General features: G+C 33.1%; 5 long non-coding RNA genes and 1 pseudogene across 6 annotated transcripts; 2 read left to right on the top strand and 4 right to left on the bottom strand.

Moving 5' to 3' along the window:
* Positions 1–3,512: 3,512 nt before the first annotated feature.
* LOC146955627 (uncharacterized) lies at positions 3,513–4,616 on the bottom strand. The gene is made up of 3 exons (XR_015017373.1): positions 4,359–4,616; positions 3,854–4,268; positions 3,513–3,764 (listed from the first exon to the last, which is right to left on the bottom strand). It is a non-coding gene; the product is annotated as an uncharacterized LOC146955627 (long non-coding RNA).
* A 129-nt stretch (positions 4,617–4,745) lies between these two features.
* LOC146955628 (uncharacterized) lies at positions 4,746–7,205 on the bottom strand. Of its 2 annotated transcripts, XR_015017390.1 has the most exons (4): positions 6,231–6,468; positions 5,779–5,879; positions 5,050–5,641; positions 4,746–4,854 (listed from the first exon to the last, which is right to left on the bottom strand). It is a non-coding gene; the product is annotated as an uncharacterized LOC146955628 (long non-coding RNA). The 2 variants fall into 2 exon arrangements; XR_015017384.1 differs by lacking the exons at positions 4,746–4,854; positions 5,050–5,641 and adding an exon at positions 6,475–7,205 and having other exon boundaries at positions 6,231–6,349.
* Positions 7,206–7,517: 312 nt separating this feature from the next.
* Positions 7,518–8,933, top strand: LOC146955629 (pentatricopeptide repeat-containing protein At2g01860 pseudogene; annotated as a pseudogene).
* Positions 8,934–16,574: 7,641 nt separating this feature from the next.
* On the bottom strand, positions 16,575–19,243 carry LOC146955630 (uncharacterized). The gene is made up of 2 exons (XR_015017401.1): positions 18,971–19,243; positions 16,575–16,856 (listed from the first exon to the last, which is right to left on the bottom strand). It is a non-coding gene; the product is annotated as an uncharacterized LOC146955630 (long non-coding RNA).
* On the bottom strand, positions 17,748–18,393 carry LOC146955631 (uncharacterized). The gene is made up of 2 exons (XR_015011211.1): positions 18,195–18,393; positions 17,748–18,078 (listed from the first exon to the last, which is right to left on the bottom strand). It is a non-coding gene; the product is annotated as an uncharacterized LOC146955631 (long non-coding RNA).
* A 1,192-nt stretch (positions 19,244–20,435) lies between the features above and the next one.
* Positions 20,436–23,323, top strand: LOC146955632 (uncharacterized). Its single transcript, XR_015017412.1, has 5 exons — positions 20,436–21,347; positions 21,763–21,808; positions 22,212–22,250; positions 22,608–22,944; positions 23,130–23,323. It is a non-coding gene; the product is annotated as an uncharacterized LOC146955632 (long non-coding RNA).
* Positions 23,324–26,206: the final 2,883 nt, after the last annotated feature.

The following is a 26,206-nucleotide window of genomic DNA, read 5'->3' on the forward strand; positions in this document are numbered from 1 at the left end:
TTTTGGCCATATATGTTGCTAATTGTTTTTCGTGAATTTCATTTTGAGGGATGAATATGAGATAAGATCTTTGAATATGAAAGAGCTTTATCTAGGTATGAGTCAAGGAGGGATCAGTGAAACTTAAACAAGTGACGATTGAAAAGCAAGTTACAGTATTTTTAAATATACTCGCTCATCACACAAAAAATAGAAGTATTCAAGTTAGATTGTCTACATGAGGACAAACGATAAGCACATACTATCATAGAGTGTTGGTTGCAGTTTTGAGGTTAAGTAATGATTTACTTGCCAAACCTGAACCAATACCTCAAGAGTGCACTGATGAAAGATGGAATTAGTTTAAGGTAATTGATGACAGGTCATCTTACGTGATTCTTAGCATGTTTTTCAGTCAATTTTAGTAGGTTTTAGCAGCAAAAAGGAGGAGTATTAGAACGATTGCATATGATTTCGGGACTTCTGTAATGTTTTCTATATTTGAGTATGTAATTCTAGTTTTCCTGAAACATCGCAATTTTAGGGGGTTTTTGAAGCAATTCACGAAGAAATCATGCAATCGGCAAATCAAGAACATCTGAAGAATTGTCAAGACTTTGGGAAGACCAAGAATGAAGATTCAAGAGGCCTCAGGAGACTTTACATAGGGAGAAATTTTGTTCCCAAGTTTCGAGGCAAGTTATATGAAGACAAAGACCTAAAAACGACAAAATCGGAGAAATTGGGCCCAAGAAGACAAAACCATGTGCCTAGGGCATATGTCATGCGCCTAGGGCATGGCAACATTGAAGGATGCGCCTAGGGCATCTCAAAAATAACACTAGATGTGCCTAGGGCATGTTATGTGCGCCCCGAGCATCTCAAATGTGAGGGGAGCAGACGTAATTTTATTCGTTTTTGTGGGTTTAACCCTCGTTTTTAGCCCAAACCCAGTTAGAAATATCCACTATAAATACACGTCTTCCTCATTCAGAATTTCTCGTTCAGAACCGTGGCAGTTCAAGAGGAAGACGACTTTGGAGCTTCGGGAGAATCTATCTTCTCCTTGATTTTCTAAGGTATGTTTTTGTTTTTAGTAATTTGTTTTTAGTTACCATGTGTAACTAAATCTTTTTAGGTTAGAGTTCTAAGATGAACCTCTGTTAATTTTTGTTGGATATTTATTTAATATAATATGTCATTTATTTTATTTATTCTTTTTTTGCTATTAAGTTCCTGATTTAGTTATTTATTTCAAAGGAGCGTAACCCTATATTAGGTATTTAGGTTGTGACAGGGCCTAACATTGTTATTACTATCTTGTTGCTTATATCTTGATATTCATAACATTATACTAGTAACTATCTGTCTAGGAAGTAAGTGATTATTAAACTACCGAAAGATACCGAAAGAGAGTTGACCTAAGTTGTAGATACTTAAGAGGTGACTTTACTAAGATTGAGTGGTGCTCTAGCGAACATAGGATGTAGCTGGTTAGTAATTACGGAAACAAACGTCTCTAGGGAATAAGGCTTTATCGAACCATTCTCTTGAAATCCTTAGTAAGGTAGAAGTAGATTAGGGCGGCTCATTTGTAGAACTACTAAGAGCGTAGAGAGGGTGTGCTATGCGTGTCCTAAGATTCATAGATGGGCCGACCTAAGGGAATCTTGGCCTTCATTGCCTTGGGAAACACTGGAAAGACAATTTAAGTTTATGTTTCAATTACCTTTGATTTAGCAAGACCCCACATGTAAGGATCACCGTGCGATCAGCAGATGCAGTTAGCCATCTGAGGGATAGACCAAATTAGGTTAATAGTCCCAACGACCTCATCACTTATATACTCTACCTAAGATAAATAAACGCGACATATATGTTATTTATTATCCAACAATATAAACAGGGGGATTCGAAGAATCCTAACCGCTGCTTACTTTTCTGCAACCAAAACAGGTAAACTTGCTCTATTGCAAACACATAAAAATTGCAACCTTTATAACCCTTTTATCTTTTATATTGTCAACTTACAAAATAAGTAACTCAAATTATTTGGACGAAACATCAATCCCTATGGATACGATACTCTACTTATCACTTTATTACTTGGTATACAATTTCGTACACTTGCCTAATCCGCACATCAGTAATATATTTCTCAATACCCAAAAATGTGCACCTAGCTACCTCATATTATTATAGTTAAGTGATCTAATTATCTTTGAATCATGTATTACACTTTCTAGGGATGCTTATGGGCTTTAGATACAGTACAAGGAAAGGTGGTGAAGAGTTATTTAATTATAAGAAAGCTCGGGCAAGGAATGTAATAGAGAGATATTTTGGCCTATTAAAGGAACGATGGGCTATATTAAGAAGTCCATCATATGACTTGATGAAAGATCATCATATGAAATTTTGACTATGTTTTTAGTAATTTTTCTTTGCATTTGAAGACAAATAAGATGAGAGTTAGAGGAGGTATTGTTTTCACTCGAGCGTTGTAATTCAATTTTATCATAGATCATGCAACTCCATAGGTGTTTTGAGTGTTTTGTAGTGATGAAACATGTAAATCATCAAATCAAGACATCATGTGAAGGATCAAGGATGAAGAATTGAAGATCAAGGGTTCTTAAAAGGTTGTTTAAGATAATACAAAGTGAAGAAAATTCATTTCAAGTTCCTACCATATTTTAAGGTGGTACTGTCATAAGGCTCCAGGATGCTTTTTCTTTCTGTTAGGCAATAGTTATTCTTATTGTTCTTAGGTCTGTTAATTTTGTCAGCAAATGTATCATGTAGGTTTGCCTTGGTGTGTGGCACAATTATTGCCACTATACTGTTAACACTTTTTGTCCTGTTCCTAGTGTATTCTACTTTTGAAACAAACCAGAATAGACACCTCACTTCCCTTCTAGTACCTTAATAACGATATTGAAATGTACTAGATGCCGCCCCGTGCTATCGCACGGGTCAATGATGTGCACCATATATTAACAATTTAGGAGTCCAACATTACATGAAACATGAAAGACAATAAATTATATTTGATGGAAGAAATGTATTATAATTGAAATTTCATTCAAACATAACATGACAGTTGATAAAAAAAAAATTGTAACCAGAATCTTTTGTCCAAAATCTAATTAAGATTCTTGAGTCAATCAATTCACCATCACATGTTCAGGTCATTCTTGAGCCAATCAATTATCATCAAACACTAAACATAAGTTAAGTGGAACTGTATCTTCATTAATAGGTTTATTTAAGCACTTTTGACATAAGCAAGGTTCTGTGCAGTAGACTCCGACAGTTGTCGAGCTTACATGTCACAAAATATATTAGCAGAAAGAGAACACATTAAGCATAAAACTAAAAGATATTGACATGAGTGTAAGACCCTATGAACAAAACCCATAAAATATGGAATCTACTTGATATGGTCTTACAAAAAAATATGGAATCTACTTGAAAGGGTCTTACACTCATGTCAATATTTTATAATTAGGGGATGTAAAACTAAGGAGTCATTTTTCCAAAATAAATATATAAGACAGTGTAAGAACCAACTTACTAAAAAAAATATGGATAAAGGTCATTACAACTCATAATAGTAGCCTAATCTTTGTGCTATCACCTAAAAAACAAAGGAGCATGTTTTTGAACTTACAACTGCAAACACTGTGAATTGTATGTTTTCTGCATGAAGATATCAAAGTCTATGACATCTTACAGTTACATTTTCTGCATGACCCTCCTTCCCGGTTAGATGTAACTTGTGCCTGCAAAGTCAAATTGCTTTTAATTCCCCAATTTCCTTTTTTCGCCTTTTTCAACTTTAGCTCCATGTCATTAGAAGCATGAGACATACCTTTATATCCATATTGCAGCATGTTATTATGTGTAAAACCATTAGCCACTCACAATTTTAACTATTGTTATCCAGGAAAATCTAATTAGGAAAATTTCTTAAAATAAATCCTCAAGCAGTCAAACACAGAATTCAATAAAAATTGTTGGAATTCCTTGCCCAAAACTGTTATAGCTAAATTAAACAATCTCAGTCATGATAGTCTGCCTAAATATGCACCAAACTATATATAGTTACCTTTAAAACAATTATAGTTAAACAATTAAACATTACTTTCAAACACATCTCAGCCATGGTAATGAATGCACGACAATGTCATTTTTGAGAGCTTTAAACGCAGCAGCAACACATTTAGGGAAAGGATCATCGTCGCTGGGTTCAACATGGGGATGCCAAGTTTGGTGATTCAACTGTTCTGCGCGAGGTTTCAACCTATGTCAAATAAGTGTGCAACAACAAAAGAGAATTAAGCATTTTACAAAAAAAATGAAGAGTTAATTTGTACCTCTCAATAAAAATTTCAATCAGGGTCACACCTAAATATTCCCGATGCTCTTGCTCAAAGATATGTCTGAATCATTATCAAGAGCAAGAAACATAGTGAAGTGGTGCAGCGAGTATCTTGCACTCTCTGATCTTTACATGTTTATTCTCTCTTGTATAATTTATAGTAACCATCCAAATAAATATACACATCAATTGTATACCAATACCTCATACACCTCAAACTTTTGTGTACAATTTTAACCTCAATTTATGTATATAATTTCAAAACATGTAAAAGAAACAAAGCATTTCCAATTATCATGAATCCAAGGACATGAAACGCTAGAGAAATTTCTTTCACAGTGGTTGCAAACAACATTTGAAACATGTGCCAACCTTATGTAAATTGATAAAACAGTAAAATGAATTTAAAATGGGCAAAATTTGTTGCATACCAAAGCTTTGGCTGATTGAGCCATTTGTAGGTCATTAATCACATAGAAAGCAAGGTACGCCTGAAAAATATTCAATTTTGTTGTCTTTGGTAATTGGTTAGAAATTCAATGCATTCATGAAGTTTCAGTTTCCTTTTATTAATGTTCCTAAAGGTGTCTTCCTCAAACAGTATACCCAACTTGTGAAACATATTAAGCCACTCATCTTCCAAGATATTGAACGCATATAAGAAACGAAACGAAAAATATGCTAACCTGTGAAACGTTGACAATTAATATTGTCAGGAGTAACATCATTACGATCAACACCAACAACACCCTGCAAGGCCTGGAAAATTAAAGAATCATGTTAGAATTAATATAGGGCAATATGCTTAAATTGCTTAAAAAATATATTATACATCAATGTTGTTTTTCGTTTTCCATTTTTGAATCGATCAGATTTTCAATTGTGATCAGCTTTGTTTTAACCAAATCATCAGTCAATGTTACAATGTTCTGTACAGACTTCTGACAAATAGTCCAAGTCAATTCAATTTCTCCATTGTTCATCCTATTTTATACAGTAGTTTAGCATGAAGATTAAATTATATGCACTTGATAATCTATAATCCAGGTAAGAATACTAAATTGTATACCATAGCTAATCTTACCCAGTCTTATATGCATCAACCTCAGGTAAATCTCCATTTAAAATTACCTTAGAACCAAAATGGCACATAAATACTTCTTTAACTTGCCAAACTGAAGGATCAAAATCACTGGTGAAGACATGTCATGTGTTGCAAAATATGACTCTATTTTTCCAGCAAAATCACTCCATAGAAAGCAATTTATTTGATTGTTTCTGTATGTAGTCAAATGTTAGATTATAAGCTAAACATGCATACACCAACCAAGTCCATAGAAAATGAAGGAGAGAAAGTTAAAGGATAGTGCAAGAATACAACTGAAATATAAAAGAGACAGAACACTAAGATTTACTCTAAATCCTCAAGAGCAATGTCAATGACTTTCTTCTTTTTTCCATTCTTCTTTTTAAAATGACCAGACAGCCTCCATCGTGTATCCTTGTACCCGTGTTGCTGCCATATACGTAGAAACAGGACAGTCCATAAATAGATACAAAACATAATATAACAAAATACTTTTTCAATTTGTTGGTGAATTAGGATAGATATACAATAAATGCACACTTTTAAAACTTTTAGGGGATAAACATCGAAGTGACTGAATATCTACGATGCCAAAAAACAAACTGAATAATTTACAGTGCAACTAAAACACTATGTGACTGTTTGGATAAGCGGCTTAATTAAGTGCTTATGTATAAGTTATTTTTAATATATAAGCTGTTTTCATAAGTTATCATGCATGTAATTAAACTGAGTTGAAATCCAAACAGAGGGTAAATGAATCGATTTAGAGAAACTGACCATTGATAATCAGCATGTTTGACACCATTTTTTGCAACATAAAGTTCAGTGAGAACATTAGCTTTGAAAGCTTCCCCGAACAACTTGGTCAATTGCTTCCTGACACTCTGCGTGAGCATCTAATTCCAATATATACACACAAAAAATCACCATCATTTTTTTAGGGAAAAATCACCATAAAAAAGAACTGAAACAAAAAAAAAATATTTGAATAAATTTGGGGATTGTAAATTGATGAACTTACTTCTCATATGGTATCTCTCGTTCAGAAATACCTGCATAAACACTTGTAAAATTGTTTGAGCAAGCTTATAAAAACAACTTATGACGTTTCCATAAGCTGTTTCTAGCTTATTTCATAAGCACTTAATGAAATCTTTATCCAAACATAATTAATAATAATACAATGTATGTCTGCAACAACATAATTGTATTTGAATCAAATCAAAAGTTTGTCATCGTTCAGGCATTTCATCAAACATCTTACAAACAAAACCCCTCATGAGCATAACATACCAAGAACATATAATAACAGGAATTAATAAGAGAATTGAAAGAGATGGTTACGTTACCAATGGAGTGTTAAGCGGCGCACATTACCTAAGATGAAGCATTTCTGAAATCCAGTCATGGTGGCGAAGGAACCATCGATTTCCCTCTTATGTCAGATTCACGATCCTCAAATTTCCTTTGTTCTCTAGTCATGTATCACCTTCATCTTGTTTTTTCTTTTCTTCTCTCCCAAATCCGAGCCAGTCACGATGGATGAAAGGAAGGGGACATTCGGAATGGTCGCGGACAGTCTACGGTGGAGTGCTTCAGACGAGAGGGTTTTTTGGGTTGGGGGAAGAAGAGATTTGGAAACTGAGTGAGAGTGGGAGTGAAAGAGAGAGAGAGAGAGAGAGAGAGAGAGAGCTTTAAGATAAATGAAGAAGCAGGGACAACAATCAATGAATTGTTGACTAAGGGCGGTGGAGTGCTGCAGACACCAAACCGCCCTAAACATGTGAAGTGAGTTTTTTTCTTTGAATCATCCAACTTGGCAAGAAATGTATTGGATTGTTACAGGCTTCATTCAGAAGGGCAATGCTGTATTTTTATCAAAATTGGAACCTAGGGTTTTCCCGCCCAACATACCAGCATGTAAAAATGGTTGAGTTAGCTGAACAAATTTCTAGGGTTTGCTAGCAGTGTTGAGTTCCCTTTAATATAGTAAGATTTATAAATGCAATTTTCTTTTCAGGTATCTCAATGATAATTCAACCCCCACATTTATAAACCTTAATAATGGATTGTACAGTATTATTTCCTAGTGTGCATTTTGTTCCATTGGGAAGAACATTATGCAGAAACCAAATAATCACTTTAGCAGCAAATTCAAATAGAAGAAGAAAAAATCCAACAAAGAATCTTCGATATCCACGCCATGATAAGCTACCTCCAGAGTTTGGTGTTAACTTATTCTTGAAGAAACCTACCACCACAACCACTGAACAAACCCATGATGATAAGGATTTCGATGAAGAGAGTAATGAGGAGGAACAAAATGTGGATACTGATGTTGTTTGGGAATCCGATGAAATCGATGCTATATCGTCACTTTTTCAAGGTAGAATCCCACAAAAACCGGGGAAATTGGATCGAGAAAGACATCTTCCTCTTCCGTCTCCTCACAAGCTTCGACCACTAGGACTACCTACACCAAAAAGACTACCAGCTATGGTCTCTACTCGCAGTTCTGTGGATAAGAAATTATATAAAAGCCCGAGTTTTTTAGTTGGGTTGGCGAGAGAGATTAGCAGGCTTAATCCAGATGAAGATGTGTTGACGATTCTTGGGAAAGGGTACATTCTCTGAGGAAAGGTTCTTTATCAATGACAATAAAGGAGTTAGGAAAGATGGGGTACCCTGAGAGAGCTCTACAAACATTTTGTTGGGCGCAAAATCAACCTCATCTTTTCCCGGATGATTGGATTCTTGCCTCGACAATTGAGGTTTTGGCTGGGAAGCATGAGTTGAAGATTCTATTCAACCTAAACAAGTTTATTGGTTTTGGCGAGTCGTGGGCTGTTGGAGGCGTTGATTAAGGGTTTTTTGAAAGGAGGAAACCTTAGACTTGCTTGGAAGGTAATTGCAGTTGCTACAAGGGATAAAAGAATGCTGGATCCTAGCATTTATGCAAAATTGATAATGGAACTTGGAAAGAACCCTGATAGATGCAGACATGTTTTGCCATTGTTAGATGAACTCGGAGCACGAGATGATCTGAATTTGAATTCACAGGATTGTACCGCTATAATGAAAGTCTGTGCTAAGATGGGGAAGTTTGAAGTTATGTACACCACTGTAATTCATAGCCGCTACGCAGAGAAGAAATACAGAGAGGCATTGGAGTTAGTTTGGGAAATGGAGGCTTCAAATTGCCTCTTTGACTTTCCAGCTTATCGTATAAAAAAGGTGTTTGTTGCTTTGAACGATCTATCGAGAGCTGTGCGGTATTTTTCAAAACTTAAAGAAGCAGGATTTTCTCCCACTTTTGGTTTATACAAGGACATGCTTGAAATTTACATGGCCTCCGGGAGGATAGCAAAGTGCAAAGAGATCTGTAAGGAAGCCGAGATAGCAGGTTTCACATTACATTAACATCTAGTGTCATGATTCAATAAATTAAGCACAGTAGACTAAGAATTAAACTAGCATTATCATTGTTTGCGTCATTTTTGAATTCTTCTGTATAGTCTAATTTGCAATGGCTACACTAAACCATTACGTCCATTTGTACATCAACAAACATCTTCAACATTAAGGGTAAATTTCTGTATGTGAATATATAACTAAACCCTTCAATTGTAGTTCCAACTGATAAGAGATTGGCATGATATGGGAAATTTGGGTCTATATTCCAAGCTAGCATCTACTTATAAAAATCAACTTATGTCTTTTTACTGCAAAATTCACTTATGAGACTGCTAAGTCAGTTAATTTGTATACTATTGGTTGTACTCTGAACAATATAAATTGATGATTTCAACGATGAATTTAACCAGTACTATATTGTGGACATTACACATGATTTAAGTTTAACCTCAAAATATTCTTTCGCATTTTACTAAAGAGTATTGTCTGCTCACTATTTTAAGTGTCGTTCCTCCATTTTTGGGAGGTGACCTTAAAAAATGTCCCTAACATTTTAGTTAAATATTTGATGTTTGTAACTTTGAAAAGTGTTTAACTTACTATATTGAGACAATTTTTTGTTATGGATTCCTCAAACAATCCTTTCAAGACCCTTGTTAGCCTTGACTCATAGGGGTACTTCAATATCCTTTGATGGCCTTTGATAGTTTCCTTCCGTCCACAACTTCATGTTGGAGTACCTTCAACAATTGTAATCAAGAAAAAACTTTGAAGTAACTTCATGTTTGATAGTGGGAATAATCAAGAAGAAACAGAGTGATCAATGGATGTAATGTGGCGAGTGATTCATCCCAAATTAGGTTCCAATGTATGCATCTGTTAAGGTAGTTATGATGATGGTTTAAATTAGAGTCCTGGCAGGCTATTCTAAAGGGAAAATGCTATTTCTCTAGAAAAATAGCATTAAGAATTTTTCAAGACACAGCTGGTAAGTTTTAATTGGATGATTTATTTGTTCACTTCCTATTTTTCATCTACACCTCCTTGAATTGTGCCAAATAGTGCATTGTGATTGGCTGCTCTTTATTCTTGAAGAATTCTTGATGATATTTTTCTAGAGATATAACATTGCTCATTCTAAAGACCGAGATTAATTATATTATGAGAAATGCTAGCAACGCACATTTTAACACACACTTTTTAACATTTGATTGGTTAAAATTCACATGAGTTCCACCAAATTTATATAGGTTCCACATAATTTGGTGGGACCCATGTGAATTTTAACCAATAAAAAAAACTTGAAAATATGTATTTTTACTTATAGTAGACAGTACATTTTATCCATGTTCTATTTGTAAATAATATTTTCCCCTACCCATCCTACATATAGAATTGTATTCCTTGTGTAGCTGTTTCTTGACCTTGGTTCCAACTTACTGATTTTACTTTCCATGTAGTTCAATATCCTATTTATCCTGTCTTCTAGATAAAGAAGATAGGTTAGTAAGAATTGCTGCTGGTGAAGCCCTGGCTCTAATTTTTTAGATTAGAGTCATCGATAGATTTTTGACTGAGGCCAAGAATGCAAGTAATGTAACTCAAGAAGAGAGTAAACCACAGGAAAATTATATATTCTTACAAGGATTAAAAGGAAAAGTGATAAATCAATGCAAAAGTCTTTCTGTGGAAGCTAGTGGAAAAGGTTCTGCCAAGAAAGTTATTAGTAGCTGGAGATCATCCAAAGGGAGATCACGATCGAATTTGCCCAAAGATTATGATCATTAGGAGGGAGATTATGATCATCAAAATTATGGGTAAAGATCCTCGCCATTTAGTATAATAAATGGAATATGTAATTTGGAGAGAGATAGACACATAAAATGGAGAGGATCTTAACTCCAAAATTATATTCTTTTGTGTCTTTTACTTCAACTTTTTTCTCTCTTAGAAACAAATGAAAACAAACTCACTCGATAAAATACACCAACTTAATCTTTTTTTGAAGAACAAATAAACTTAATCTTAAACTCAATCAAAACAAATTTTGATGTAATTCAACTTCTAAATATTTAAAGAGTTAAAAACAATTTACAATCTATTATATTTCTCTAATTATGAAAGTTAATGATCAATAAAAACACAATTTTACCCCATCTTAATATTCACCTCAACATATATTTATCTTTTTGTGTCTTTTGTAACAAAAGATTCTATTTAGCTGATAGAGAAATTAACTTTCAAAATATTGATGTGATTTTGTAACAAAAAATTCCTTTTATATTTATGTCTCTAAACAAACTAAATCATTTTTTCAAAAAATAATTTTATTATGATAAACAAACAAAAAATAAATTATGTTTTTTTATAATCACAAAATTATTGAATTTCAATATTATTTTTATTTTAATTCGTAACAACCCAAAACGGGGATACAACATAATAAATCAGATCAAGAGGATCGACCATAATCTATCCTAAAAAAAATCATTAATCACAGACGCAACGCAGCGAACCCGTTTACTGGAGCGTGTTAAAAAAATGAAAAGTGAACATCTAGGAAGAACAATTAATGAATCGACCGTCAATACAGTATCAAAATCCAAGTGGCAACATCTCCCTGAACAAATCAGCAAGCATAAAAGCTCTTTCGAGCTTGAAGAACCACAATGCAGGCAAACAAAACACCTTGAAACCTGCAGATCTCAACATATTTGGAAACAACATAGAATCAAAGAAGTCAGGCCACCATCTCATATTATAATTTTTTTTATTGTTGTAGATTATTAATTATTATATATTTTAGAAATATGACTATAAAAAACATTGAAAAAATGATAAATGAGTCGCTAAATAATATAGTTGTACAATTCATACACTGGACTTATAACAACATCTTTATCAATAATGAAATCTTTATTATTTTTAATATTTTTACATATTTTTAGTTTACCACTTCATAATATTTAATAGCAGCTATTTCAATGATTTTATCATGGGCAAATTACTCTTTAAAAAAATTATGGGCAAATTATACTAACCCCCTTAAGGTCTTCTTAAATAACACAAACACCCGCTCTATTTTTTTTAACTAAACACTAATCTCCCTTATTTTTTATCAAATTGACAAGCACTTCCCTTATAATATAACACGATTTAAACTTTGTTAGTTCCATTTTTTTTGAGCAATAATTTACTTCTTCATACGAGTATGAACTCACTTAATTTTCAACCATTTTGTCTTTCCATTTTTCACTTAGATGATTTTCCCAACTTATTGTTCCTCAGTCAAGGTGGTTTTATTTTTAAACTCTAATGTAATAAAACGGATATATCGAAGATTATTTCGTTTTCATTGATCAACCACAATGCTCATCCACCAAAATTCTTCTCATTTCTATATTCTCTTTTGATCTCTTCTGTAATTGTCTATGTTTGATTCTATTTGGTGGTAATAAAAAAAATAGTCTTTGTTTCTCCATTGCAAGAAGAAGAAAAAACTTCATTTAACTTAATTGTGAAAAGAGAAAACAGATACAAACAAACCAAAATGTCTGAAATTAAATTGTATATTTACAAAGTTATTGAAATGGTTAAAATGAGGGAAGATTGTTGTGTTTGGAAAATTAGAAGTGGTGCTTGTGTTATTTAAGAAAATCCCAAGAGAAATCAATGTACTTTGCTCTTTTATCATTAACGTTGACTTTATCATTAGTTTTTTAGAAATGCTAGGAACACTCTCTTTTTAGCACTCTCTCTAACACTCACCCTCTTATTGGGTGAAACCCATGTGGGTCTCACCAATTTATGTGGAATCCATTTCCAATGTGTGGTACACATATGGATTTCATCCAATAAGAGAATGAGTGCTAGAGAGGGTGTTAAAAAGAGAGTGTCCATAACACTCCTCTTAGTTTTTTCTTATTTTCTCAATTCACATGGTATTGCAATGCACTTTGATGCATAACCCCCTCTTTGAATTAACCCGTGCAGAGCACGGGTTTGTTGCTAGTAGTATCTTAAAAAAAAGCAAAGAAAAAATTCAAAGGATAAATTTTGCACATTGAACTATTTTTTTCTTTAACCATGTCATATGTACATTCCATGAATATCAACCAACTTTTTAGATGACTAATCAACTACGGAAAGTATGTCTAAAAAAATTTAGTTGGCTATCCACATTAAATGGCATTTGAACCAATAGATAAATTTTAACAATTTCAAAAATTATGACTTTATTCGAAGAAGTCAAAACTTACGACTTTGACTGTTGAATTTTCATAAATTACGTATATTTACATAAGTTAATTATGACTTTGACCGTTAATTTTTCATTCAATGATAAAAAATTTCCACATTTCCAATGGGCAGATCCCACGGTTCCAACATTCGATAAAACGATTATAAATATTGTGCCACATTGTTAGTCTCTTTCAAAAAAAAAAAAAACTCATACCCCCAGTTACACCAGACAATAACAATATACCCTCATCTGTCTCCCCATATTCAAATAATGTATCCTTAGAAAACAAATCAACAAGATTTACCACACTCTCAAATAGCTCATTTGTCGTGCTTGGATCCTCGAGCTTGGATCCTCGAGAGGTTACATGATTTCACACACCACCACCAACGACAAGAACAATGGAAAGTTTATGGTGCTATCGTTAGCACAACCATCCTCTATTAGGTATCTTGATCTCCCTCTAGAACCAAGGAATAACATTACCACATCTTTTTAAAAAACCCATGGGTAGGCCTTTTAACTCTAAGAATAAACACAAACCACCTGTCATTATAAATGAAAACACAAACACCCTTATGAAACCTATTTTAACATAGATCCCTTCTAGAAATGATGTCTTTGAAACTCTTAGTGACTTTGATCGATGTCATCAAAGCTATCATCACAATGCATAATGGTCTTAGTAATGTCTCTTCTTATGTTAGTTTTTTCCACCTAACGTCTTGTTTCCCTCCTATCCCCCCTAAAAAAACCTGTCAAAATGATACCCCTCTCATGAACTTATATGAATCCCAATTGTCATCATTTTCTCTTTAAATTCATCATTGACCCATCATATTCATCTTTTTAAATTTGCTTTCCAAGAGATCATAAACAAATACTTGGTGGAATTGTTAGAGGAAAGGTTGAGGCAATTAATAATGTTTAAAAGGAGTGGCCTCAATACAAACATTACCAACTCCTCAACCTTCCGCCAACGATTCCACCAAATACTTGGTTATGATGTATAGAGAAGAAAATAGAAAAAGAGGAACATGTTGGGTATATGATGAATTGAGGAGAAACATGTTGATAATTGGAATTTATATAAGTTCTAAAGAGAGCTGTCATTTTTAGCGGTCCTTTTATGGTGGGAGAGTAGGAGAACCAGAAATCAGATGAGAAGAGTAACACAAGAGACATGACCAGAACCATTATGCACGGTGATGATAGCTTGATGACACCGATCCAAGTTAATGAGAGTTTCCATGTCATTTTTTCTAGAAGGGGTCTATGTTAAAATAGGTTCCATGTGGGTGTTGGTGTTTTCATTAATGACAGGTGGTTTAGGTTTCTTCTTGGAGCCAAAAGGCATACCCGCAATTTTTTTTTTCTTCAAAAAACATGTGGTGATTTTATCTCTTGGTTCTAGAGAGAGATCAACATATCTATTAGAGGATGGTTGTGCTAACGATAACACCAACAACTTTTCATTGTTGTTGTTGGTGGTGGTATGAGAAATCATGTAAACTCTCTTGGCTCTAACCACAATGGATGAGCTATTTGAGAGTGTGGAAAATCTCATTGATTTAGTTCTCATTCTTTTATTGAATGTTGTAAATGCAGGATCTTCTCATTTGAAACGTGGAAAATTCTTATCATTGAATGAAAAATCAAAGCTCAAAGTTGTAATTAAATGTATGTACATCTACGTAATTTATGAAAAATCAATGGTCAAAGTCATACATCGTGACATGTGAGATCATCTTTAATTAATGGTTGATTAGTTGGTTGGTCAAAGTCGAAATTTTCCCAATATTTTTAATTGTTAGTTTAATTTGTTGATTTTATCGTCATGCAATAGTTTAAATCATTCATAATTATGAATTGCTTTAGATGATTTATCATTTGTTTTTCTGAGATTTGTGTTACAATTTAGATTTTGTAATATATGTTTAGTTATGTGCAAATTTCTTAATGTTTGCTTCAAATATTCTAATTCTATAATACTATAGTGATGTCTTTTTCAGAAGAAAAAAAATTCAATTTTAGCAATGCATGTTAATTCATAATTGGTTTCTTAAATAATCTGAAACAGCCACTTAAAATTAGTTTCTTGAATAATCCGAAACAGCCTATACACTTATTTAGCATCATAGTCTTAAAAATTTTAGCTTTGAGAGATTTCTTGATACTTGATAACCAACTGGTGTCTTTCAAGCCACTTTCAATTTTATTTTTTACTTAATGAAAAGTTGTATTTAACTGTCTCTATTTCTAATACCATGTCTTTTATTCTTGAGCATTACGTGTAGAGCTGTCAAAACGAGCCGGTCCATACGATTAATTATAGAGCTTGTGCCTTAAATATTGAGCCCGGATTTTTATAGGGTTTTTTAGCACGGTGCTCGTTAGGGCTAGCTCAAACGGGTCGCGGGTAGCCCGTTAGCCCGCATAACAAAAAAATCTTATAAATTATATATATTTTTTTAATAATTCTTTACTTAGTTGACTATCAAAGTAAAAAATAAAAGTGAAAATTCAATGAATTAACACACAAATATAAAAGTAATATAAAATTATATTTACTCGTTTCGTTATTTATAATTTTAATGATCGAATATATAAATATCTATAACCATAACGTATGTAATTTATTTAAAATTGTTTTCCTCGCCGTTTTAGTTTACGACGTTTGTACGAAAATGTTTACAGTTTTTTTTTTGTGGTAAACAATATTTAAACATTTTAAAAATATTATTGATAAAAAAATTTATAGGAGTATTTTATAGTACTTTTTTAAAAAAATGTAATTTTTAATATGGACCGACCCGTTTAGCCCACGGCCCGTGTAGGGTCGAGCTCGAGTAGTAATTTCAAGCACGTTTTTCAACCGGACTTTTTGGCCCGGCCCGATAAAGCCCGAAGTCTGTTAGGGCTGGCCCGTTGTGACATTTACGTGGATTATAAACTATCACAAGAACATTCCCAACCACAGTCTTCAGAAATTTGTTGTTGACACATGTGTTAAGGCTGAAAAACATCACAAAAAGAATGAAATGCCCCCAACAGCAGTTAACTGCCGGTGCGTAAAGAACCGGTGGAAGTTAACTGCCAATGGCGTAAAGAACCGACGGTAGTTAATTGCCGTGGAATTCATCAGCAGTTAACTACCGATGCGATCCTGATACAAATTCAGGCAGAAGCTCTCTCATCCATTTAGTTTTTGATAAGATTTACATATTATGATTCATTTTTAGAGTAGATGTAAGTTGATTAATTTTGTTAAAATGTTTGCATGATGTTATGTTATAGTTATGATTTTTAGGGATATTTTAAATTTTTGGTGTTTTCTATTTTTTTAATTTTAGTTTTTGAGTAGATTTATTCAAAGTACCAAAATGTGCAGCATATAAAAAAACATAAAAAAGAACAAAAACAATTAGACATTACATTCAATCATCTTCCTCGTCACACAACAATTAGACATTACAAGACATTACATTCAATCATCTTCCTCGTCACACAAGTCAATTGGGTTGCCCTCGACAGTCCCTGAGACACATGCTTTTGGTTGAGGATCAAAATAACATTTCCTTCCACTCCTCCTCAGCCTGGGATGGTTGTAAACCGGCACTTTCGAATCGCTTTTTTTAACGGAACCAACATATTCGATTTCATGCCATGTCACAGTCGATTTAGCTTTCTTCTTCTCACCCTCTTTTTTTTTAATTGAGCACCATCACCTTGTTTCTGAGACATTTCTACACGATACAAACATCGGATCAATTATTCTACCACAAATTCATAACAATTTTTACAATTTCTAACAACTTCTAATAATACCTAACAATTTCTAACATTTTCTAACACAATTCAATCAATTCTATTCTAAACAACATATAATAAATCAATCAAAAATCATCATCAAATCTAAAATCAACAAAACCTAAATACGTCAAAAAAATTCGAAAAAATCTAACAGTTCAATAGAAAAAACCAATGCAATAGGATTCAAAACACTTATTTGATTTTGTGCTTGAAATTGGCTTGGAATGGCTTAAGCTTGGTGAAAATTACACCTAAGAATCACAAAACCGCAACAATGGAGTTTTGGAAATTCCTACATCTGTTCTGTTCTTATAACAGAGCATCAGCAGTTAACTGCCGAAGGAACCTCGGCAGTTAACTGCGGCAGTTAACTGCTGAAGGAACCTCGGCAGTTAACTGCCGCCGGTTCTTTTCCTCAACACTTAACTGTCGTCGGGGCATTTCAGTCTTTTACTAGTGTTTTTCAGCCTTTTAATAAGTGTGAACAACAAATTTCCATTCATGTTGTATACTCCTAGGGTTGGGAATAGGCCAGGCCAGGCCAGGCTTTGCAAGGCCTGAGCCTGGCCTACGTTAAAAATTGTAGGCCTGAGCCTGGCCTGTTAACTGTGATAGGCCTTTTTTCTGAGCCTGGCCTGGCCTTTTTATAAGCCTGGCCTGGCCTATGAGCCTCTTTAAAAGCCTGATTGAGATAAACCTTTAAGCATATTTAAAAGCCTTATCTCTTAAAAAAAAAGTTTTATCTCCCTTATTTTTTACAAAAAACTCGTAGTATTAACCGGAAGAACAAAATTAACATAAGTATGCATCGTTATACATAAATATACACTAAAATAGATATAATTCATTTGATAGATTCTACTAATTTTACAATATGCCCAGTATACACAAAAATTTGAAAATAAAGAGAAATTGCCAAGAACTTCTCAACAACAATTTGAGAAGTACACAAGTAACTAGTAAAGATGTACTCTTATCAACGATTCTTAAAAAAAAATCCAAATCTGATTTATTTTTTACACCACCACTCCATGAGATATCTTAACAGTGACATCATTATACTAGGCAATTTGATTTTCACAAAGGCTTCAATGGATTGAACATGTGAAGTGAACAAAAACTATACTTGCTGCCATGTTGGAGTCACTCACAGATCTGAAAAAGAAAATATCAATTAGATCCAAGAGATAAATAGATTTGAGAAAGTAAAGCTCAATCATAAATTAGAATCATAATAAAAAAATATAAGATGAATAGATTTAAGACGTTACTATGAAGAGTTTCTATGTTGTGCTGTTAATCACCACCATGCACGACGGCAACAACACATCTACAGGATCTATAGTAAGGTTCCTTATTTTACTTATGATTGTGTTTGTTTTGGATTTGGATTTAACCGTGAAAGAAGGAGAAGAAATAGTTGATAGAGGTGACTCAGAGGGAAAGAGTGCAGCGAAAGAACTCAACTCTAGGGTTTTCTAACTCCTATTGCTATTTATTAGATTAGATTGGATCAGCTATTTTTTTGGGTCAAAAACAAACTGGATCAGTTCTATAAATGAGATGCAAAGCCCAAATTTCGTATCCTTTGGTTTGACAAATTATGTAGGCCGGCCTTTCAGGCCTAGTAGGCTATTTTGTTTGCCTAGGCCTGGCCTATTAAATTATATAGGCTTTAAAAAAAGCCTAGAACTGGCCTTTTATCTAAACAGGCCAGGCTTTAAGTAGGCCAGGCCATAGGCCCCTGTAGGCCGGCCTGGCCTATTCCCAACCCTATATACTCCTTAAAATCACAGGTCTAAGTTATGTCTATCTCACGATGCATTGAAAAGGCCAGCAATGCTGACGGTGGAATGATTGCATGGAACCAAACTACTGCTTAGCTCTGGATGTAGATGATGGGTCCGCGATGCAGAAGAGTGAATATTTATCTTCTTAGTGTAGCATAAATTATTTATAAGAATTATCTGTAAATAATAATCGGTATATACATATAAGCATTCATCAAATATAAGCAAGAGAGATCAATAAACTTATATGTCTTTACGATTGTGGTAATTTTAAGTCGGTAACGGCGAAGTATAAAAACACGAAATCATGAACGTTGATGACCTGCAAAATAGTAAATCGTTCTATGTAACCTTAAGCGTGACGAAGTCGTTATCCGTAAGGATTTATCCGCCTCATAAGTGCATATCCTCCTATAGGATTCATCAAATTTTTCTATAATATGAATCATATCAAAAGTAACGGAACAACTTGAATCAGATAAACACATGAGATGCAACACCAAAATATTGAAAGAGAGGAAATTGTTGTTTGTTTTAATATTGAAAGAGAGGAAATTGTTGTTTGTTTTTTGTGGATGATGTACAAAATGTGCCTCTAATCAATTTCTCTAGAAGTCGTCAATGTATATCCGCGAGAACATGCCACTCACTCCGCAAAAATAGCCACATGAATTAAACCATTCTTTCAGCTGCGAAAATTAAGGCAATGCTTGACTAACTAAGTAAACATACTGAGCCATTGTTAGCTCATTTAGGAATTGATAAAAATGTGGTCAACAAAAGGAAATACATTGGCAATGTTTGGTAAAGCCAATAAGCTAGCTTATTAGACCAGCTTATAAGCTTGTTTTAAAAAAAGAGAATGTTAACTAGTGCTCTAAGGACATTGATTAAGCATCCAAAACAAGTAAGTTTTAATAAAAAAGTTGTGTAATCATTACTTAATAAAAAGTAATATACTTTTAAGACAAAATTTCTATTTATAGATTCATTAACCAATACCCTGAGGGCACTGGTTAGCAATACCCTTTAAAAAAAGGGTCTTGCTAACAAGTGCCCTAAGGGCATTGTTTAAGGAACCCAAAAAAAGAAATTATGTCTTGAAAATACAAGTCAAACATTTTTTAAAGTCATAACCGTACAATTTCCAATGCAAAAATTGCTACTTTTACATGCTTAAACAATGTCCTTAGGGCACTTGTTAGCATTTTCTAAAAAATAAAATGTGTTTGATCACAAGCTTCTTATACTATTTTTGAGATGCTATTTTGATTAGCTTATGAGCTTATATCTTATAACTTCTCACATTTTCTTCCATTTATAGCTTATAATATTGTTTTTTAATTAAAATAACTACCCACTAAAAAATATATTTTTCTACTTTCACTTTAGTCTTTGTGACACCTTATATGTCATGTCATCGTAAAACTTGTGTTACATCATCACTTAACAGAATTATTTAACGTACAGAATCAGAGACTTTTTTATATTTAATTATGAGTCAGAGACTTTTGTGACAATGAGATGCAGGGTCGGAGACTAAAATGACAATTTGCTCTCATTTAAAGTTAACTTTTTACATCTAAACACATAATGATATTAATAAAGGATACTTTAAAAGAAAAAATAAGGAATAAACACATCTAAAATGTTTGAAAAAGTAACATTTGCCATTAATATTAGAGACGAAGGGAGCACTAGGGCTGGACAAGGACCCGCGACCCGGCCCAACCCGAAAAAAACCGAAAAAAAAACCCGATCTGAGTGGGTTCAAGCGGGTCCGCGGGTAGTACGGGTCACAATTGCGGGTTCAGAAGGGTATACATGGACAGAGGCGGGTAACAGATCTTCACCCGCGGGTACCCGAACCCGCCCGTATTAGATTAGTAAAACGACGTCGTTTTACTTTTAGTATCTCACTAAGACACTAACCTCGCTAACCCTAGATCTGAAGACTCATTCCTCATTCATTTCATTTCTTCTCACTCGCCTCACCTCACTGCTCTTTCACGTTTCACCTTCCTCTTCAAACCCTAGGCCGCCGCCGCTTCTAACCACCACCACCTCACCATCAAATCCTCCTACCAACATGAATCACCACTTTCCAACTTGATTCCCTTTGTTTTATGCCTTTCTCTGTCAAGACACGTAGAGCCCTAAATCGCCGTCGTATAAACTCTCTCTCACTCTCAGTCACTAACACCACCGTAGAACCCTAAATCGCCGTAGTTTACTACGCTCAAATCAAAGGTTAGATTTTCTCTTTTTAATGTTTGTTATTTTTTCTTATTTTTGTTCGATTTAGGAGTGTGAGTGACTGTTTTTATGTTTTGTTTCATGAATCACGTCTCTGCCCTGCATATGCTTCAGATCTAAAGGTTAGATATTAATGTTTTTAATCTTTGTAATTTTTTATTTTTATTTAGGGTTTATGAGTTTCTGACCAAGTACTTTTGTTTTTGTTTCATGATTCACATCCATTTTCTGCATATGCTTCAAATTTAAAGGTAAGATCTGCTGTTTTTTATGTTTGTATTTTTATAACCTTTGATTTAGTGTTTCTGACTATTTGCTTTTGTTTTTGTTTCATGATTCACATTTCTGGTCTGGTCCGCGTATGCTTCAAATCTGAAGGTTGGTTTTTGTTCTTTCAATTATGTTATGTGAAACATAATTTGTTAATCTTTTCCTTGGTTATATTAATCTTTTTCTGTAGAGTTTTGTATTAATCTTTTTCTGATATATGGCAGATAGATAGAAGTACATTTTTGTAAATTGTGATCATCATATATTTACTACTGATATGTTATTTTATTAAGAAGCAATTAGCAATGTGAATGTCTCTTCACAAACTTAAGTATTTATGTTCTATATAGATAAATAAGCATCATCATTCTGAAACTAGCACTAGTAGAAGCTTCAAGTTAGAATGTGAATGTCTTTAATATTAGGCTTTTCCCGATCTGAACCTTATTCAATGTGTGGGTTTGTATTTGAATTTGTTACTAACATGACAATTTTTGTTATTTGTTTTTTCTCTTTTTATCAGCTTTGGAAACTTCTATCTTTTTCTGCAAATTTTCCAACTTCAAGAGGTAATTTTGAATCTTATTATATTAAGTTGAATTGATTTGCTTGTATATTGACATTGTTACCTGTTGTACTAATATATGATTCTTTATCTTTGGAGTTTTGGCAGTAGTTCTGAGGTTCTAGTTATAGAGGGATAAGCTACGTTATGAATAAAGCATTAGTTTAGAAATTGCATAGAAATTGACCACTTTGGAGAATAGATAAAATATAAGGCACTTCAATATTGTCTTATGAATAAAGCTTTGCTTATGTTTGTTACATTAATTGCTATGGCTTCTAACTCTTAATATCCTGAGTCAACCTTTTATTAAAGATACCTTCATTTAACCTTTGATAATAATTAGTAAAGATATCTCTATGTATCTTCCATTTCACCGCTAACTTATCTTTTGATATTATGTCTAGAAAAGATGAATCAAGAGGCTAATGAGCAAGGAGAGCATTGTAAGTATATTCTGTTGCCTTGTCATTTGTGTATATTGTATGGCTGCTGAATTGTTGATGCTCATGCTTGTTGAGTTTATTCATGACTTTGATGCACACTTTGTTAAATTTATGCATGATTTTTAATGCCTATGGCTGCTGAGTCGTTTATGCTCATGTTTGTTGACTTTATCCATGTCTCTATGCACACTTAGTTGAATTTATTCATGACTTTTAAATCCTATGTCTGCTGAGTTTTTTATGCTCATGTTTGCTTTGTTTATTAATGATTACTATACACACTTAAAACTTTATTACACACCCTTAAACATTATTACAGTCCTAAATACTCACCTAATAAATTTTTAAATAATGAAGCTGGTGCAGCAGCATCAACTCAAACTATGAATAATGAAGCTGGTGCAGCACCATCAACTCAGAATCCTTTTCCTCAAATTCCAATTCAAGTTGCTAGAACACAAGAAGTTGAGGTTGCTGAATTAGTACATGGCCAAGGACCTGAACATGCTGAGTTAGTGCTAAATCTAAAGAAAAGAAACCATGCTAGACATCCTTCAATGGCTTGGAGACATTTTACGAAGAAAAAAGACGTCGCCTTTTGTAACTTCTGTTTCACTTCTTTTAACTCAAATAGTTCTAGCCATCAAACTAACAACATGCTTAAACATATGATGATATGTCCAAAAAGATAAAGGTAGTTTTTTTTAACTCTTTTAGAGTAATATTGATTTAGTATTTTTCTTGTAACTTTGTATTTGATTTATTCTATGTTTATTCTCTGTTTTGATAGTTGTCTTTGATTTTAGTTTGCTATATTGTTATATTTTGTGGCTTTGATTTATTAGTTACTAATGTATATTTTCTGTATTTTTTGCACAGGTTAACAATATTAATGTGATAATGTATCTTGATCTATTGTGGGATCAAGATATATAAAGGAGGAATTATTATCTATCCAGATCCAGTTTCACTGTTATTATTTTCATGAGCACTGTATTAAGTTTTTTATTAGGAATATGTAAATTTTTAAACTTATTTTTATTGGTTTTGTAAGTTAAATTTAATTTTAATCATATGACTGCCAAGGGACATCAAATGGGAAAATGGGACATCATCATCATCATAATTTCACATAGTAAGTTAAAAATCCAGCAAATCTATATAAACGTGGCAGACAGGCCTCATTTTTATATATAAAAAAAAACAGCAATTTAAAAAAAAAATAAAAAAAATTCAATTGGGCTTTCAAAATCATGTTGGGCCAGATAAGGTCCAACCCGTATGTACCTGCCCGGTAACCCGAACAACCCGGCTGCCCGAACCCGAACAACCCGCTTACTAGTTTTGGGCACAATTGGGCTAGAGGTTTGAACCCTTCGGGTTGGGCTGGGTTGCCACTTTGGGCCCGAACCCGCCCATACCCGCCCGATGCCCAGCCCTAGGGAGCACATATATTGTGGAAAACAAAAGCAAAGATAAAGAAAAATAGCAAAAAGCAAATACCAATCAAATCAAGATGGGTGTATTCTATCTGTTATGTGTATTCGTAGGGTACAGTTTACACTGTCAGTCAAGTCACGTACAGTCTCAAACACAGCATGGGAAAACAGTCGGTGGTATGCCGGCGGCTGGTCGCACGTGTGGATTTAACCATCACCGTACAAAGGTCCCACAATGTTTCTTCTTAACTTGTTGTTCTCAGACACAAATCTCAACTTTTTCTTTGTCACTTTCATTCATCCATCAAATGCCATAACTCTTCTTCTACCATCTAATCTAATCTAAGTAATCATTCTTCTATCCCTCATACAACATGTCATATTGGAAGTTGTGAATATACTAGTACTAGTACTATTTGTATAGGGTGAAGGGACGATCCACTGATCTATAGGTATAGGTATAGGTATGGCGGGTAATCATTACAATTTCGCTTGATTTATGCATTTTTTACTGCCTTCTTTTTTATTTGGAAGGAGAACTAAATAGTAAAAATTTCTTGAAATTTTATAATCAAATATTTAAGGAAAATGTGTAAAAAAAAGGTTATTTTTAGAGTAAATAGGCAATTTCCCTCTTGAAATTGTAAGTTTCGTCAATTATTCCCCTGAAATTAACAAAAAAGTCAATTACCTTCCTGAAATTGCATAACGTTAATCAATTTACCCCTTCCGTCAAATTATGGTCAAATACCCCCCCTGAAATTTTGCACTTATGTGCAAAATGCCCCCTGAACTTGAAAAATTATATTTTTTTTTATCATTGACTCAAAAGATATTAAAGGCAAACAATTAACAGTTATTGATCATATAGATGTTTATGGAATGTATGTTTATGCAGCTATTGGTCATATAAATCTTTATTGAAGGTGTGTTACTCTCATGTGTTTTAAATATATACATATATAGAAGGCGTTTTTTACACAAGTTGGTAATTATGTTAGAGTATGCAGTCATAAAGTACACAAGTCTTTGATAATTGTGTGTCCATAAAGAAAATTCATAGGTTAATATCTGCAGAAGGAAGAAGAAACAAGACTTAGGTTTGTGAATTTGCAACTTAATTAATTAATGATATAATTTTTATAATGCAAGAAATGCCATATCTATTAGCTGCAACATGTTAAATAGACTGTGTCACAGATCTTCTGCATGAAGCCGGTAGATCAAAGTGTCCTACAAAGTTATGTGATAGATATCAATTTTTTGCTGCTATGACATTCTTGTCTTGGTTTATTTCAACAACTTGATATCTTTTAAATGTTTGGTTTTTAGTTTTACCTTCTTTGTAAAAAAAATTATCTTGCTCCTTCTTGATAAATATGAAATATGAATGAAAATGTTGCACATGACAAAACCATTATTTCTTAGGCATATATTCATTCATGTTCTTGTGAATAGAATTTTGATGACAATAGGTACAATATATACTACTTGAAGAACTGATTGTATGATTTTTTGTAAGGAAAAAAATATAAATTTTTAAGTTTAGGAGGCATTTCGCACATAAGTGCAAAATTTCAGGGGGTATTTGATCATAACCGTAAACAGTTAACAGAAAAATTGACGGAGGGGGGTAAATTGATTAACGTTATGCAATTTCAGGGGGTAATTGAAGTTTTGTTAATTTCATGGGGGTAATTGACGAAACTTACAATTTCGGGGGAGAAATTGCCTATTTACTCGTTATTTTTAATGTAAAACTTACATTTTTTTTCTTCCTTAAGTATAGTTCTTGGAGTACTAGTTAATATGATAAATATTTTTTTCTTTTTAAAATTCATGAAATAAACTTCATCCTTAGTATAAAGTCATGCTAACTTGTGTTTAAAGGTGCATGTTGATGCTTTTAAAAATATAAATTTTTATTGAAAAAAGCAATTTTTGTGCTTTTAAGAATTTGAATATATAACTTTTGAAACGAAAACACTAAATTTTGTTTCTCAAAATTTGCTTTTATGGCAAACACGTATTAGCGTTTTCGTAAAATATATCTTTAATTAATACTTCATCGGTCTTATAATGAGTTGATATAGTTTAGCTTTGTGCAATGTTCAACTAATATACTTTGATCATGTGATTTTATTAATATATAAAAACAAATGATAGTATATAAAATGTCAGATTTATTTCGATAAATATTTTTAAAATATCAGCATTTTATAATTTTTGCTAATAGATAATTGAATATCAAAATTGTGAATTAACATGTGCAAATGAGTGAATGGATCACTAATTATATGATCGACGGAGTTCTATCAATTGATCTTGATAGATGAAAAGTTAAATTGAATAATTTTAATTTGTTTATGTTACAAGCATAAGAAGGAAAACACATAAAAAAAATTACAATTTACAAAACCAAATTCCAGTCTGCAATACAATGGTTTGATATGTTGATACTAATAATTATATGCATAATATATACATTAATTTCAATATCAACTTCTTTTAATATAC

The sequence above is a fragment of the Medicago sativa genome, chromosome 1, assembly GCF_051527215.1.
Source record: "Medicago sativa cultivar Bolivia chromosome 1, Bolivia_mono, whole genome shotgun sequence".
NCBI lineage: Eukaryota > Viridiplantae > Streptophyta > Magnoliopsida > Fabales > Fabaceae > Medicago > Medicago sativa.